Source organism: Panulirus ornatus, chromosome 5, assembly GCF_036320965.1.
Source record: "Panulirus ornatus isolate Po-2019 chromosome 5, ASM3632096v1, whole genome shotgun sequence".
Taxonomy (NCBI): domain Eukaryota; kingdom Metazoa; phylum Arthropoda; class Malacostraca; order Decapoda; family Palinuridae; genus Panulirus; species Panulirus ornatus.
In genome coordinates this window covers 14,167,835-14,182,972 of record NC_092228.1, presented here as the reverse complement: position 1 = coordinate 14,182,972, position 15,138 = coordinate 14,167,835, and the positions used below count along the sequence as shown (strand labels likewise).

Here is a 15,138-nt window from a genome sequence, read left to right as displayed (position 1 = left end):
CTTTCCATGGTTTACCCCAGACGCTTCACATGCCCTGATTCAATCCACTGACAGCACGTCAACCCCGGTATACCACATCGATCCAATTCACTCTATTCCTTGCCCTCCTTTCACCCTCCTGCATGTTCATGCCCCAATCACACAAAATCTTTTTCACTCCATCTTTCCACCTCCAATTTGGTCTCCCACTTCTCCTCGTTCCCTCCACCTCCGACACATATATCCTCTTGGTCAATCTTTCCTCACTCATTCTCTCCGTGTGCCCAAACCATTTCAAAACACCCTCTTCTGCTCTCTCAACCACGCTCTTTTTATTTCCACACATCTCTCTTACCCTTATGTTACTTACTCGATCAAACCACCTCACACCACACATTGTCCTCAAACATCTCATTTCCAGCACATCCACCCTCCTGCGCACAACTCTATCCGTAGCCCACGCCTCACAACCATACAACATTGTTGGAACCACTATTCCTTCAAACATAGCCATTTTTGCTTTCCGAGATAATGTTCTCGACTTCCACACATTCTTCAAGGCTCCCAGGATTTTCGCCCCCTCCCCTACCCTATGATCCACTTCCGCTTCCATGGTTCCATCCGCTGCCAGATCCACTCCCAGATATCTAAAACACTTTACTTCCTCCAGTTTTTCTCCATTCAAACTTACCTCCCAATTGACTTGACCCTCAACCCTACTGTACCAAATAACCTTGCTCTTATTCACATTTACTCTTAACTTTCTTCTTTCACACACTTTACCAAACTCAGTCACCAGCTTCTGCAGTTTCTCACATGAATCAGCCACCAGCGCTGTATCATCAGCGAACAACAACTGACTCACTTCCCAAGCTCTCTCATCCACAACAGACTTCATACTTGCCCCTCTTTCCAAAACTCTTGCATTCACCTCCCTAACAACCCCATCCATAAACAAATTAAACAACCATGGAGACATCACACACCCCTGCCGCAAACCTACATTCACTGAGAACCAATCACTTTCCTCTCTTCCTACATGTACACTTGCTTTACATCATCGATAAAAACTTTTCACTGCTTCTAACAACTTGCCTCCCACACCATATATTCTTAATACCTTCCACAGAGCATCTCTATCAACTCTATCATATGCCTTCTCCAGATCCATAAATGCTACATACAAATCCATTTGCTTTTCTAAGTATTTCTCACATACATTCTTCAAAGCAAACACCTGATCCACACATCCTCTACCACTTCTGAAACCACACTGCTCTTCCCCAATCTGATGTTCTGTACATGCCTTCACCCTCTCAATCAGTACCCTCCCATATAATTTACCAGGAATACTCAACAAACTTATACCTCTGAAATTTCATTTCAAGCTAGAAGTTTCAGTTTTCTAAATTATTTCTTACATTTTTCATATGTATATATATGTATATGCGTGTAAGTGTGTATATGTGCGTATGTATGTGTATATGTATATATATATGCATGGATTGCACAAAAGATGCGTGTGGCATGAGAAGAGTGGGAGGTGGGTTGATTAGAAAGGGTAGTGAGTGGTGGGATGAAGAAGTAAGATTATTAGTGAAAGAGAAGAGAGAGGCATTTGGACGATTTTTGCAGGGAAAAAATGCAATTGAGTGGGAGATGTATAAAAGAAAGAGACAGGAGGTCAAGAGAAAGGTGCAAGAGGTGAAAAAGAGGGCAAATGAGAGTTGGGTTGAGAGAGTATCATTAAATTTTAGGGAGAATAAAAAGATGTTCTGGAAGGAGGTAGATAAAGTGCATAAGACAAGGGAGCAAATGGGAACTTCAGTGAAGGGCGCAAATGGGGAGGTGATAACAAGTAGTGGTGATGTGAGAAGGAGATGGAGTGAGTATTTTGAAGGTTTGTTGAATGTGTTTGATGATAGAGTGGCAGATATAGGGTGTTTTGGTCGAGGTGGTGTGCAAAGTGAGAGGGTTAGGGAAAATTATTTGGTAAACAGAGAAGAGGTAGTAAAAGCTTTGCGGAAGATGAAAGCCGGCAAGGCAGCAGGTTTGGATGGTATTGCAGTGGAATTTAGTAAAAAAGGGGTGACTGTATTGTTGACTGGTTGGTAAGGTTATTTAATGTATGTATGACTCATGGTGAGGTGCCTGAGGATTGGCAGAATGTGTGCATAGTGCCATTGTACAAAGGCAAAGGGGATAAGAGTGAGTGCTCAAATTACAGAGGTATAAGTTTGCTGAGTATTCCTGGTAAATTATATGGGAGGGTATTGATTGAGAGGGTGAAGGCATGTACAGAGCATCAGATTGGGGAAGAGCAGTGTGGTTTCAGAAGTGGTAGAGGATGTGTGGATCAGGTGTTTGCTTTGAAGAATGTATGTGAGAAATACTTAGAAAAGCAAATGGATTTGTATGTAGCATTTATGGATCTGGAGAAGGCATATGATAGAGTTGATAGAGATGCTCTGTGGAAGGTATTAAGAATATATGGTGTGGGAGACAAGTTGTTAGAAGCAGTGAAAAGTTTTTATCGAGGATGTAAGGCATGTGTACGTGTAGGAAGAGAGGAAAGTGATTGGCTCTCAGTGAATGTAGGTTTGCGGCAGGGGTGTGTGATGTCTCCATGGTTGTTTAATTTGTTTATGAATGGGGTTGTTAGGGAGGTAAATGCAAGAGTTTTGGAAAGAGGGGCAAGTATGAAGTCTGTTGTGGATGAGAGAGCTTTGGAAGTGAGTCAGTTGTTGTTCGCTGATGATACAGCGCTGGTGGCTGATTTATGTGAGAAACTGCAGAAGCTGGTGACTGAGTTTGGTAAAGTGTGTGAAAGAAGAAAGTTAAGAGTAAATGTGAATAAGAGCAAGGTTATTAGGTACAGTAGGGTTGAGGGTCAAGTCAGTTGGGAGGTAAGTTTGAATGGAGAAAAACTGGAGGAAGTGAAGTGTTTTAGATATCTGGGAGTGGATCTGGCAGCGGATGGAACCATGGAAGCAGAAGTGGATCATAGGGTAGGGGAGGGGGCGAAAATCCTGGGAGCCTTGAAGAATGTGTGGAAGTCGAGAACATTATCTCGGAAAGCAAAAATGGGTATGTTTGAAGGAATAGTGGTTCGAACAATGTTGTATGGTTGTGAGGCGTGGGCTATGGATAGAGTTGTGCGCAGGAGGATGGATGTGCTGGAAATGAGATGTTTGAGGACAATGTGTGGTGTGAGGTGGTTTGATCGAGTAAGTAACGTAAGGGTAAGAGAGATGTGTGGAAATAAAAAGAGCGTGGTTGAGAGAGCAGAAGAGGGTGTTTTGAAATGGTTTGGGCACATGGAGAGAATGAGTGAGGAAAGATTGACCAAGAGGATATATGTGTCGGAGGTGGAGGGAACGAGGAGAAGTGGGAGACCAAATTGGAGGTGGAAAGATGGAGTGAAAAGATTTTGTGTGATCGGGGCCTGAACATGCAGGAGGGTGAAAGGAGGGCAAGGAATAGAGTGAATTGGATGGATGTGGTATACCGGGGTTGACGTGCTGTCACTGGATTGAATCAGGGCATGTGAAGTGTCTGGGGTAAACCATGGAAAGCTGTGTAGGTATGTATATTTGCGTGTGTGGACGTATGTATATACATGTGTATGGGGGTGGGTTGGGCCATTTCTTTTGTCTGTTTCCTTGCGCTGCCTCGCAAACGCAGGAGACAGCAACAAAGCAAAAAAAAAAAAATGTATATTATCCCTGGGGATAGGGGTGAAAGAATACTTCCCACGCATTCCTCGCGTGTCGTAGAAGGCGATTAGAGGGGACGGGAGCGGGGGCCCAGAAATCCTCCCCTCCTTGTATTTTTTAACTTTCTAAAATGGGAAACAGAAGAAGGAGTCACGCGGGGAGTGCTCATCCTCCTCGAAGGCTCAGACTGGGGCGTCTAAACATATATATATATATATATATATATATATATATATATATATATATATATATATATATATATATATATATATGTTTGAAGGAATAGTGGTTCCAACAGTGTTGTATGGTTGTGAGGCATGGGCTATGGATAGAGTTGTGTGCAGGAGGGTGGATGTGCTGGAAATGAGATGTTTGAGGACAATGTGTGATGTGAGGTGGTTTGATCGAGTAAGTAATGTAAGGGTAAGAGAGATGTGTGGAAATAAAAAGAGCGTGGTTGAGAGAGCAGAAGAGGGTGTTTTGAAATGGTTTAGGCACATGGAGAGAATGAGTGAGGAAAGATTGACCAAGAGAGGATATATGTGTCGGAGGTGGAGGGAACAAGGAGAAGTGGGAGACCAAATTGGAGGTGGAAAGATGGAGTGAAAAAGATTTTGTGTGATTGGGGCCTGAACATACAGGAGGGTGAAAGGAGGGCAAGGAATAGAGTGAATTGGATCGATGTGGTATACCGGGGTTGATGTACTGTCAGTGGATTGAATCAGGGCATGTGAAGCGTCTGGGGTAAACCATGGAAAGTTGTGTGGGGCCTGGATGTGGAAAGGGAGCTGTGGTTTCGGGCATTATTGCATGACAGCTAGAGACTGAGTGTGAACGAATGTGGCCTTCTTTGTCTTTTCCTAGTGCTACCTCGCACACATGAGGGGGGAGGGGGATGGCATTCCATGTGTGGCGAGGTGGCGATGGGAATGAATAAAGGCAGACTGTGAATTGTGTGCATGGGTATATATGTATGTGTCAATGTGTGTATATATATGTGTACATTGAGACGTATAGGTATGTATATTTGCGTGTGTGGACGTGTATGTATATACATTGTGTATGGGGGTGGGTTGGGCCATTTCTTTCGTCTGTTTCCTTGCGCTACCTCGCAAACGCGGGAGACAGCGACAAAGCAAAATGAATAAATAAACATATATATATATATATGTATATTTTTTTTTATGCTTTGTCGCTGTCTCCCGCATTTGCGAGGTAGCGCAAGGAAACAGACGAAAGAAATGGCCCAACCCACCCCCATACACATGTATATACATACGTCCACACACGCAAATATACATACCTACACAGCTTTCCATGGTTTACCCCAGACGCTTCACATGCCCCGATTCAATCCACTGACAGCACGTCAACCCCGGTATACCACATCGCTCCAATTCACTCTATTCCTTGCCCTCCTTTCACCCTCCTGCATGTTCAGGCCCCGATCACACAAAATCTTTTTCACTCCATCTTTCCACCTCCAATCTGGTCTCCCTCTTCTCCTCATTCCCTCCACCTCTGACACATATATCCTTTTGGTCAATCTTTCCTCACTCATTCTCTCCATGTGCCCAAACCATTTCAAAACACCCTCTTCTGCTCTCTCAACCACGCTCTTTTTATTTCCACACATCTTTCTTACCCTTACATTACTTACTCGATCAAACCACCTCACACCACACATTGTCCTCAAACATCTCATTTCCAGCACATCCATCCTCCTGCACACAACTCTATCCATAGCCCATGCCTCGCAACCATACAACATTGTTGGAACCACTATTCCTTCAAACATACCCATTTTTGCTTTCCGAGATAATGTTCTCGACTTCCACACATTCTTCAAGGCTCCCAGAATTTTCGCCCCCTCCCCCACCCTATGATCCACTTCCACTTCCATGGTTCCATCCGCTGCCAGATCCACTCCCAGATATCTAAAACACTTCACTTCCTCCAGTTTTTCTCCATTCAAACTCACCTCCCAGTTGACTTGACCCTCAACCCTACTGTACCTAATAACCTTGCTCTTATTCACATTTACTCTTAACTTTCTTCTTTCACACACTTTACCAAACTCAGTCACCAGCTTCTGCAGTTTCTCACATGAATCAGCCACCAGTGCTGTATCATCAGCGAACAACAACTGACTCACTTCCCAAGCTCTCTCATCCATAACAGACTTCATACTTGCCCCTCTTTCCAAAACTCTTGCATTCACCTCCCTAACAACCTCATCCATAAACAAATTAAACAACCATGGAGACATCACACACCCCTGCCGCAAACCTACATTCACTGAGAACCAATCACTTTCCTCTCTTCCTACACGTACACATGCCTTATATCCTCGATAAAAACTTTTCACTGCTTCTAACAACTTGCCTCCCACACCATATATTCTTAATACCTTCCACAGAGCATCTCTATCAACTCTATCATATGCCTTCTCCAGATCCATAAATGCTACATACAAATCCATTTGCTTTTCTAAGTATTTCTCACATACATTCTTCAAAGCAAACACCTGATCCACACATCCTCTACCACTTCTGAAACCACACTGCTCTTCCCCAATCTGATGCTCTGTACATGCCTTCACCCTCTCAATCAATACCCTCCCATATAATTTACCAGGAATACTCAACAAACTTATACCTCTGTAATTTGAGCACTCACTCTTATCCCCTTTGCCTTTGTACAATGGCACTATGCACGCATTCCGCCAATCCTCAGGCACCTCACCGTGAGTCATACATACATTAAATAACCTTACCAACCAGTCAACAATACAGTCACCCCCTTTTTTAATAAATTCCACTGCAATACCATCCAAACCTGCTGCCTTGCCGGCTTTCATCATCCGCAAAGCTTTTACTACCTCTTCTCTGTTTACCAAATCATTTTCCCTAACCCTCTCACTTTTCACACCACCTCGACCAAAACACCCTATATCTGCCACTCTATCATCAAACACATTCAACAAACCTTCAAAATACTCACTCCATCTCCTTCTCACATCACCACTACTTGTTATCACCTCCCCATTTGCGCCCTTCACTGAAGTTCCCATTTGCTCCCTTGTCTTACGCACTTTATTTACCTCCTTCCAGAACATCTTTTTATTCTCCCTAAAATTTAATGATACTCTCTCACCCCAACTCTCATTTGCCCTTTTTTTCACCTCTTGCACCTCTCTCTTGACCTCCTGCCTCTTTCTTTTATACGTCTCCCACTCAACTGCATTTTTTCCCTGCAAAAGTCATCCAAATGCCTCTCTCTTCTCTTTCACTAATACTCTTACTTCTTCATCCCACCACTCACTACCCTTTCTAATCAACCCACCTCCCACTCTTCTCATGCCACAAGCATCTTTTGCGCAATCCATCACTGATTCCCTAAATACATCCCATTCCTCCCCCACTCCCCTTACTTCCATTGTTCTCACCTTTTCCCATTCTTTACTCAGTCTCTCCTAGTACTTCCTCACACAAGTCTCCTTCCCAAGCTCACTTACTCTCACCACCCTCTTCACCCCAACATTCAATCTTTTTTTCTGAAAACCCATACAAATCTTCACCTTAGCCTCCACAAGATAATGATCAGACATATATATATATATATATATATATATATATATATATATATATATGTGTGTGTGTGTGTGTGTATTTATTATTATCTTGGAGAGCAAAAATGGGTATGTTTGAAGGAAAAGTGGTTCCAACAATGTTATATGGTTGTGAGGCATGGGTGAAAGATAGGGTTGTACGGAGGAGGTTGGATGTATTGGAAATAAGATATTTGAAGACAATGTGAGGTGGTTTGATCGAGTAAGTAATGAAAGGGTAAGACAGATGTGTGGTAATAAAAAAGTGTAGTTGAGAGAGCAGAAGAGGGTGTATCAAAATGGTTTGGTCACATGGAGAGAATGAGTAAGGGAAGATTGACAAAGAGGATATATGTGTCAGAGGTGGAGGGAATGAGAAGTGGGAGACCAAATTGGAGGTGGAAGGATGGAGTGAAAAAGATTTTAAGTGATCGGGGCCTGAACATGTAGGAGGGTGAAAGGCGTGCAAGGAATAGAGTGAATTGGAACGATGTGGTATACCAGGGTCGATGTGATGGATTGAACCAGGGCATGTGAAGCGTCTGAGGTAAACCATGGAAAGTTTTGTGGGGCCTGAATGTGGAAAGGGAGCTGTGGTTTCGGTGCATTATACATGACAGCTAGAGACTGAGTCACCAAATTCAGTCACCAGCTTGTACAGTTTCTCACCCGAATCAGCCACCAGTGCTGTATCATCAGCAAACAATAACTGACTCACTTCCCAAGCCCTCTCATCCACAACAAACTGCATACTTGCCCCTCTTTCCAAAACTCTTGCATTCACCTCCCTAACAACCCCATCCATAGATAAATTAAACAACCATAGGAACATCACACACCCCTACCTTAAACTGAAATTCACTGGGAACCAATCACTCTCTTCTCTTCCTACTCGTACACATGCCTTACATCCTTGGTGAAAACTTTTCACTGCTTCTAGCATCTTACCTCCTGCACCATATACTCTTAAGACCTTCCACAGAGCATCTCTATCAAACCTATTACATGCCCTCTCCAGATCCATAAATGCTACATACAAAGCCATCTGTTTTTCCAAGTATATCTCGCATACATTTATCAAAGCAAACACCTGATTCACACAACCTCTACCACTTCTGAAACCACACTGCTCTTCCCCAATCTGATGTTCTGTACATGCCTTCACCCTCTCGATCAATAAACTCCCATATAATTACCCAGGAATACTCAACAAACATGTGCCTCTGTAGTTTGAACACTCACCTTTTTCCCCTTTGCCTTTGTACAATGGCACTATGCATGCATGCCAATCCTCAGGCACTTCATCATGATCCGTACATATATTGAATATCCTTACCAACCAGTCAACAACAGAGTCACCCCCCCCCTTTTTTTTTTTTTTTTATAAATTACACTAAAATACCATCCAGACCTATCGCCTTGCCGAATTTCATCTTCCGCAAAGATTTCACCACCTCTTCTCTCTTCACCAAACCATTCTCCCTGACCCCTCTCACTTTGCACACCACCCTGACTGAAACACCCTATATCTGCCACTCTCTCATCAAACACATTAAACAAACCTTCAAAATACTCCATCTCCTTCTCACTTCATAACTACTTGTTATAACTTAATCCCTTCTGATGTTCCCATTTGTTTTCCTGTCTTACACACATTATTTATCTCTGTCCAAAACATCTTTTTATTCTTATTAAAATTTAATGATACTCTCTCACCCCAACTCTCACTCGCCGTCTTTTTCACCTATTGCACCTTTCTCTTAACCTCCTGCCACATTCTTTTTTACATCTCCCAGTCATTTGCACTATTTTCTTGCAAAAATCGTCTAAACATATCTTTTTTTCTCTTTCAATAACAGCCTTACTTCTTCATCCCACCACTCACAACCCTTCCTAATTTGCCCACCTCCCACCTTTCTTGCGCCAAATGCATCTTTTGCGCAAGCAATCACTGCTTCCCCAAATACATCCCTTTCCTCACCCACTCCCCTCACATCATTTGCTTTCACCTTTTACCATTCTACACTCAATCTCTCCCGGTACTTCCTCACACGTCTCCTTTCCAAGCTCACTTACTCTCACCACTCTCTTCTCCCCAACATTTTCTCTTCTTTTCTGGAAACCTACAAATCTTCACCCTTGCCTCCACAAGATAGTGATCATACATCCCTCCAGCTGCCCCTCTCAGCACATTAACATCCAAAATTTTCTCTTTTACACGCTTATCAATCAACACGTAATCCAATAACGCCCTTTGTCCATCTTTCCTACTCACATACATATACTTATGTATATCTCTCTTTTTAAACCAGGTTTTTCCCAATCACCAGTCCATTTTCTGAACACAGATCCACAAGCTCTTCACCATTTCCATTTACAACACTGAACATCCCATGTACACCAATTATTACTCACCTTCACATTTAAATCACCCATCATTATAATCCAATCTCATGCATCAAAGCTGCTAACTCACTCACTCAGCTGCTTCCAAAACACTTGCCTCACATGATCCTTCTTTTCATGACCAGGTGCATAGGCACCAATAATCACTCATCTCTCTCCATCCACTTTCAGTTTTACCTACATTAAGCTAGAATTTACTTTCCTACACTGTAGCACACAGTCCCACAAATCCTGCTTTAGAAGTAGTACTACTCCTTCCTTAGCTCTTGTCCTCCCGCCATCCCCTGACTTTACTCCTTCTTCCAAGACTTTTGCAAACGACTCTTCCCTTTTACCCTTGAGCTTCGTTTCACTCAGAGCTAAAACATCTAGGTTTCTTTCGTCAAACATACTATCTATCTCTCCTTTCTTCTTATCTTGTTCAGACACCCGAGGGGGTGTTCCAGCCCCCCGCTCCTGCCCCCTTTAGTCGCCTTCTGTGACATGCGGGGAATACGTGGGAAGTATTCTTTCTCCCCTATATATCTATCTATATATATATAGAGTGAGTCAGTTGTTGTTTGCTGATGATACAGCACTGGTGGCTGATTCATGTGAGAAACTGCAGAAGCTGGTGACTGAGTTTGGTAAAGTGTGTGAAAGAAGAAAGTTAAGAGTAAATGTGAATAAGAGCAAGGTTATTAGGTACAGTAGGGTTGAGGGTCAAGTCAATTGGGAGGTGAGTTTGAATGGAGAAAAACTGGAGGAAGTGAAGTGTTTTAGATATCTGGGAGTGGATCTGGCGGCGGATGGAACCATGGAAGCAGAAGTGGATCATAGGGTGGGGGAGGGGGCGAAAATTCTGGGAGCCTTGAAGAATGTGTGGAAGTCGAGAACATTATCTCGGAAAGCAAAAATGGGTATGTTTGAAGGAATAGTGGTTCCAACAATGTTGTATGGTTGCGAGGCGAGGGCTATGGATAGAGTTGTGCGCAGGAGGATGGATGTGCTGGAAATGAGATGTTTGAGGACAATGTGCGGTGTGAGGTGGTTTGATCGAGTAAGTAACGTAAGGGTAAGAGAGATGTGTGGAAATAAAAAGAGCATGGTTGAGAGAGCGGAAGAGGGTGTTTTGAAATGGTTCGGGCACATGGAGAGAATGAGTGAGGAAAGATTGACCAAGAGAATATATGTGTCAGAGGTGGAGGGAACGAGGAGAAGAGGGAGACCAAATTGGAGGTGGAAAGATGGAGTGAAAAAGATTTTGTGTGATCGGGGCCTGAACATGCAGGAGGGTGAAAGGAGGGCAAGGAATAGAGTGAATTGGAGCGATGTGGTATACCGGGGTTGACGTGCTGTCAGTGGATTGAATCAAGGCATGTGAAGCGCCTCGGGTAAACCATGGAAAGCTGTGTAGGTATGTATATTTGCGTGTGTGGACGTATGTATATACATGTGTATGGGGGTGGGTTGGGCCATTTCTTTCGTCTGTTTCCTTGCGCTACCTCGCAAACGCGGGAGACAGCGACAAAGCAAAAAAAAAAAAAAATATATATAGAGAGAGAGAGAGAGAGAGAGAGAGAGAGAAAGAGAGAGAGAGAGAGGTGGAGGGAACGAGAAGTGGGAGACCAAATTGGAGGTGGAAGGACGGAGTGAAAAAGATTTTGAGCAATCGGGGCCTGAACATACAGGAGGGTGAAAGGCGTGCAAGGAATAGAGTGAATTGGAACGATGTGAAATACCGGGGTCGACATGCTGTCAGTGGATTGAACCAGGGCATGTGAAGCATCTGGGGTAAACCATGGAAAGTTTTGTGGGGCCTGGATGTGGAAAGGGAGCTGTGGTTTCTGTGCATTACACATGACAGCTGGAGACTGAGTGTGAACGAATGTGGCCTTTGTTGTCTTTTTTCCTAGCACTACCTCACCATTTCATGTGTGGCGGGATGGAGGCAGAATGGATGAAGGCAGCAAGTATAATATGTACATGCGCATATGTGTGTCTTCCTGTGTTTGTATGTGTTTGTATACGTTGAAATGTGTAGGTATGTATATGTGCATGTGTGGGTGTGTATGTATATACATGTGTATTCCTATGAGTCCACGGGGAAAATGAAACACGAAAAGTTCCCAAGTGCACTTTCATGTAATAATCACATCATCAGGGGAGACACAAGAGAGAAATATAACAGTCAGTTGATATGCATTGAAGAGACGAAGCTAGGACGCCATTTGGTAAACATGTGATTGTCCAAGACAGTCACTGGCTGTCTAGCAACCACAGACTCTTAATACCAACACATTTGAAAAGAATTTCCCAATATGATCCCACTTCAACATGCTCAGCACCAGATTCTAACCAACAGCATACTTCCCCTTACCCCCAAACCACTCCATACCTAACCACCAACCTCCAAGTAAAAATAATAAGCTTACCCCTACATACCTCTTGGTCTTATGCTTCAGCTGTATCTACTTATGTATATATTGCCCTACACTCAATAAAGATAACACTGACAAAACACATTCACACTGAGATAGCTAATCAAACACTAAACATCCCTCTCAACTCAATCATAAAGTCTAGCCCACCAGACCTATACCCACACTTCCTTGACAACAAAAAATCATGCTTTGCGCTGAACATAAGCCATCCCTGGAACACTACAAATGCTATTTGAATATACCCCATAACCCTTCATGCCTATGATACATCTACCACAACGCAAACACTATGCACTTACTACTCCATTCCCGTACGTTTTTTTGCATGTAGATGCACTTACAACATCATCACACTTATTGATGTATGGCCTAGACTGATATATGTAGCTAGCTTCCTGGGCACTGCAGGCACCTCATAAAGATAGTCGAGATGCCTGAAGCAGGAAGTAGGTGGTTATACCACAAATGAAAGGTCACCTTTAGGGAGGCTGTATCTTTAGGAGACACTCATGTCAAAGAACTTTTCATTCAAAGATGTTCACTGCATATCCATGTTACTGGGAGTATTGTAGCCTTGTGCTGAAGGAGCCTTTTAAAAGAGATCCTTGGTAACAACAAAAGTCTTTCTAAGAAAAAAGTCCTGGAATCTTTGTATTTGTATATTTGTGTATATATATATATATATATATATATATATATATATATATATATATATATATATATATATATTTATTTATGCACTTTGTATATATATATATATATATATATATATATATATATATATATATATATATATATATATATATATATATATATATATATACATATATATATATATATATACCATTTGTGTGTATGTATGTATGTGTCGGTGTGTGTGTGTGTGTGAGTGTGGTAAGGGAGCTTTGATCACTCTCAAACAAATGAGGTGTCACATCATTTTTATTTTTGACCAATGGGCAGCCCAGTGTCTGTGGGAATGTTTATGATGACAAGTATACAGTTTTCCAAACTCTTTTTGACAAGCAAATTGGAAGTAACAAAAATTTTAGTAGGCCTGTTTTTATTTGCAGTTATCCCAACTTGGTTATATAGATTAGATTGTAAATTATAAGTTTAAAGTGTTTGTTCTTTGAGATGATTACATACTGTCAAGGATTTCTGCAGATGAAAAAAGAGGCTTGATATACCTGTTCTTTCCTCTCCCAGTTTCTTGTGTAATTATATCCACAAGTCCTGCATGACACAAGGTTACATTGAGTTGCCACTGATCCACTCTTCCAGAATAACGAGTTAAGACCTTGTCATCATCACTTAGAATTGTGATCTGACTCTTCTTAATGTCAATCATGGATTCAGAGAGGCAAAATTTAGATGCTTCTCATTCTGGCTGTCTGTTGATTATTTTAACACTACCACTTTATAAGGAGTGCATACACTGTGTGCATGTCTTCCCATAGTACAGTATCGTAATTACTTTGGTTAGCAAACTTCAAACTTTTGACCTGCTTCTTGGGCTGTATACATTATGAAATTCTTACTTTCTAAATAGGTTTTGTGGCAAAAACATTTATACTCAGCTGGCATTCTACTCTGAAATTATATGCACAGTTAAAGGAAGCATCATTTCTTTTTTCTTTCTTTTTTGTAGTTAGGCTTTTTGGTGTTATCCTTTGTCATATGTATTTTTCTTATACTTAGAATTATGCAGTACACAGCGGATAACATATTTGCCTACTGTATTTAGGCCAGATCTTCATGACTGACAAAACTATGGAAGTGATAGAGATTGTTATTCTTGTTTTCCATGCTTAGATTTATCTATTAGAGGTTTAAAATTTTTTCTGTTTTACTTGACCTTTATATTAGAAAGAATTATATTTTTTTTAAAAAACCACCATGGCTCTTTAATTGATAAAAGAGAGTGAAACAAGATTTTGGTACTTCACCAGTAATGTTTATTAGAAGAGAATTTCCTGTCATAGTTTTGTCTAGCGTGAAGTTATTTTGTTTCTTTGACTCATGGGAAAGGGAGGCAATATGGTCTTTATTTACTATTCTCTTATGATAGTGCTTCTTTTTAAAGAGAGTCTTTGATGATTTCTTATTTTTCCTCAAATTGTATGTTATGTCTTTATGAGGCAGAAAAACTTTAGATATTATAAAAATCTCTTTTTAAGAGTAATTTGATGAATGCTAATCATCTCACAATGAAGGGATTTTTTTCCATTGTTTTCCTGAGTAATGAGGAAACTTTAATGTCAGTATTTTTTTTCTTTTCTTTTTTTGTGCAGATACATCAGTGTTAGGTAACCTTTAACGTCGTTATTTGAAGATAGAACTTAACCGTCCTCTACTGTTTATGGTATAGGAAGCAATATTCCTCCCTTATTCCATAGCACTTCTATTTTTATTTTATTTTCCTTATTCTTGTCAAAGTGCCTTTTATATATTACTTGTCAATTTTGCTGAGTTGAGTGCCATTTTCTCGATATGCTAAAGCCAGATTATGCATGTATGCATTAATTGTCAATTTGCACAATTTTCTTATTTTTTTGCAGATATGATGACACTTTTTGTCATGGCTAACATTCTTTAATGGTTTTAATGAGAACTAAAGACAAGAAAGAAATCATACATGAACTTGGTATAAGTATGTTGAGTAGTATTTTTCATTGGCTTTAGTGTTTATATGATATAATGGACTTTGACTCAGCTCTAGTTTTCAAAAGAATGACTAATTTAGATGGCATGTCTTTCACACATCCACATATGATTCCTGTTAGTGCAATGCCTGTTACACTGTGTTTTATTTGTAGAAGTTAAAATCTAAGTTTTCTTTTTCTTTCCTTTTAACTTCTTTCAGTCTTTTTAATGATTGTAGTTGCGATATTAGATTTTTCATAATGTTGATATAAACACAATGTGTACTTTTGCATACAGAGAATTTCAGTAGATAACTTGTTTTATCAGAAGTTAGTGAAAAGCCAAGGATGCTCTTGTG

At 41.1% G+C, this 15,138-nt stretch overlaps 1 protein-coding gene across 39 annotated transcripts in view; it reads left to right on the top strand.

The window, feature by feature from the left end:
• LOC139748583 (uncharacterized) overlaps positions 1 to 15,138 on the top strand; it is a 978,916-nt gene that overhangs the window by 710,557 nt on the left and 253,221 nt on the right. The window lies entirely within an intron of this gene.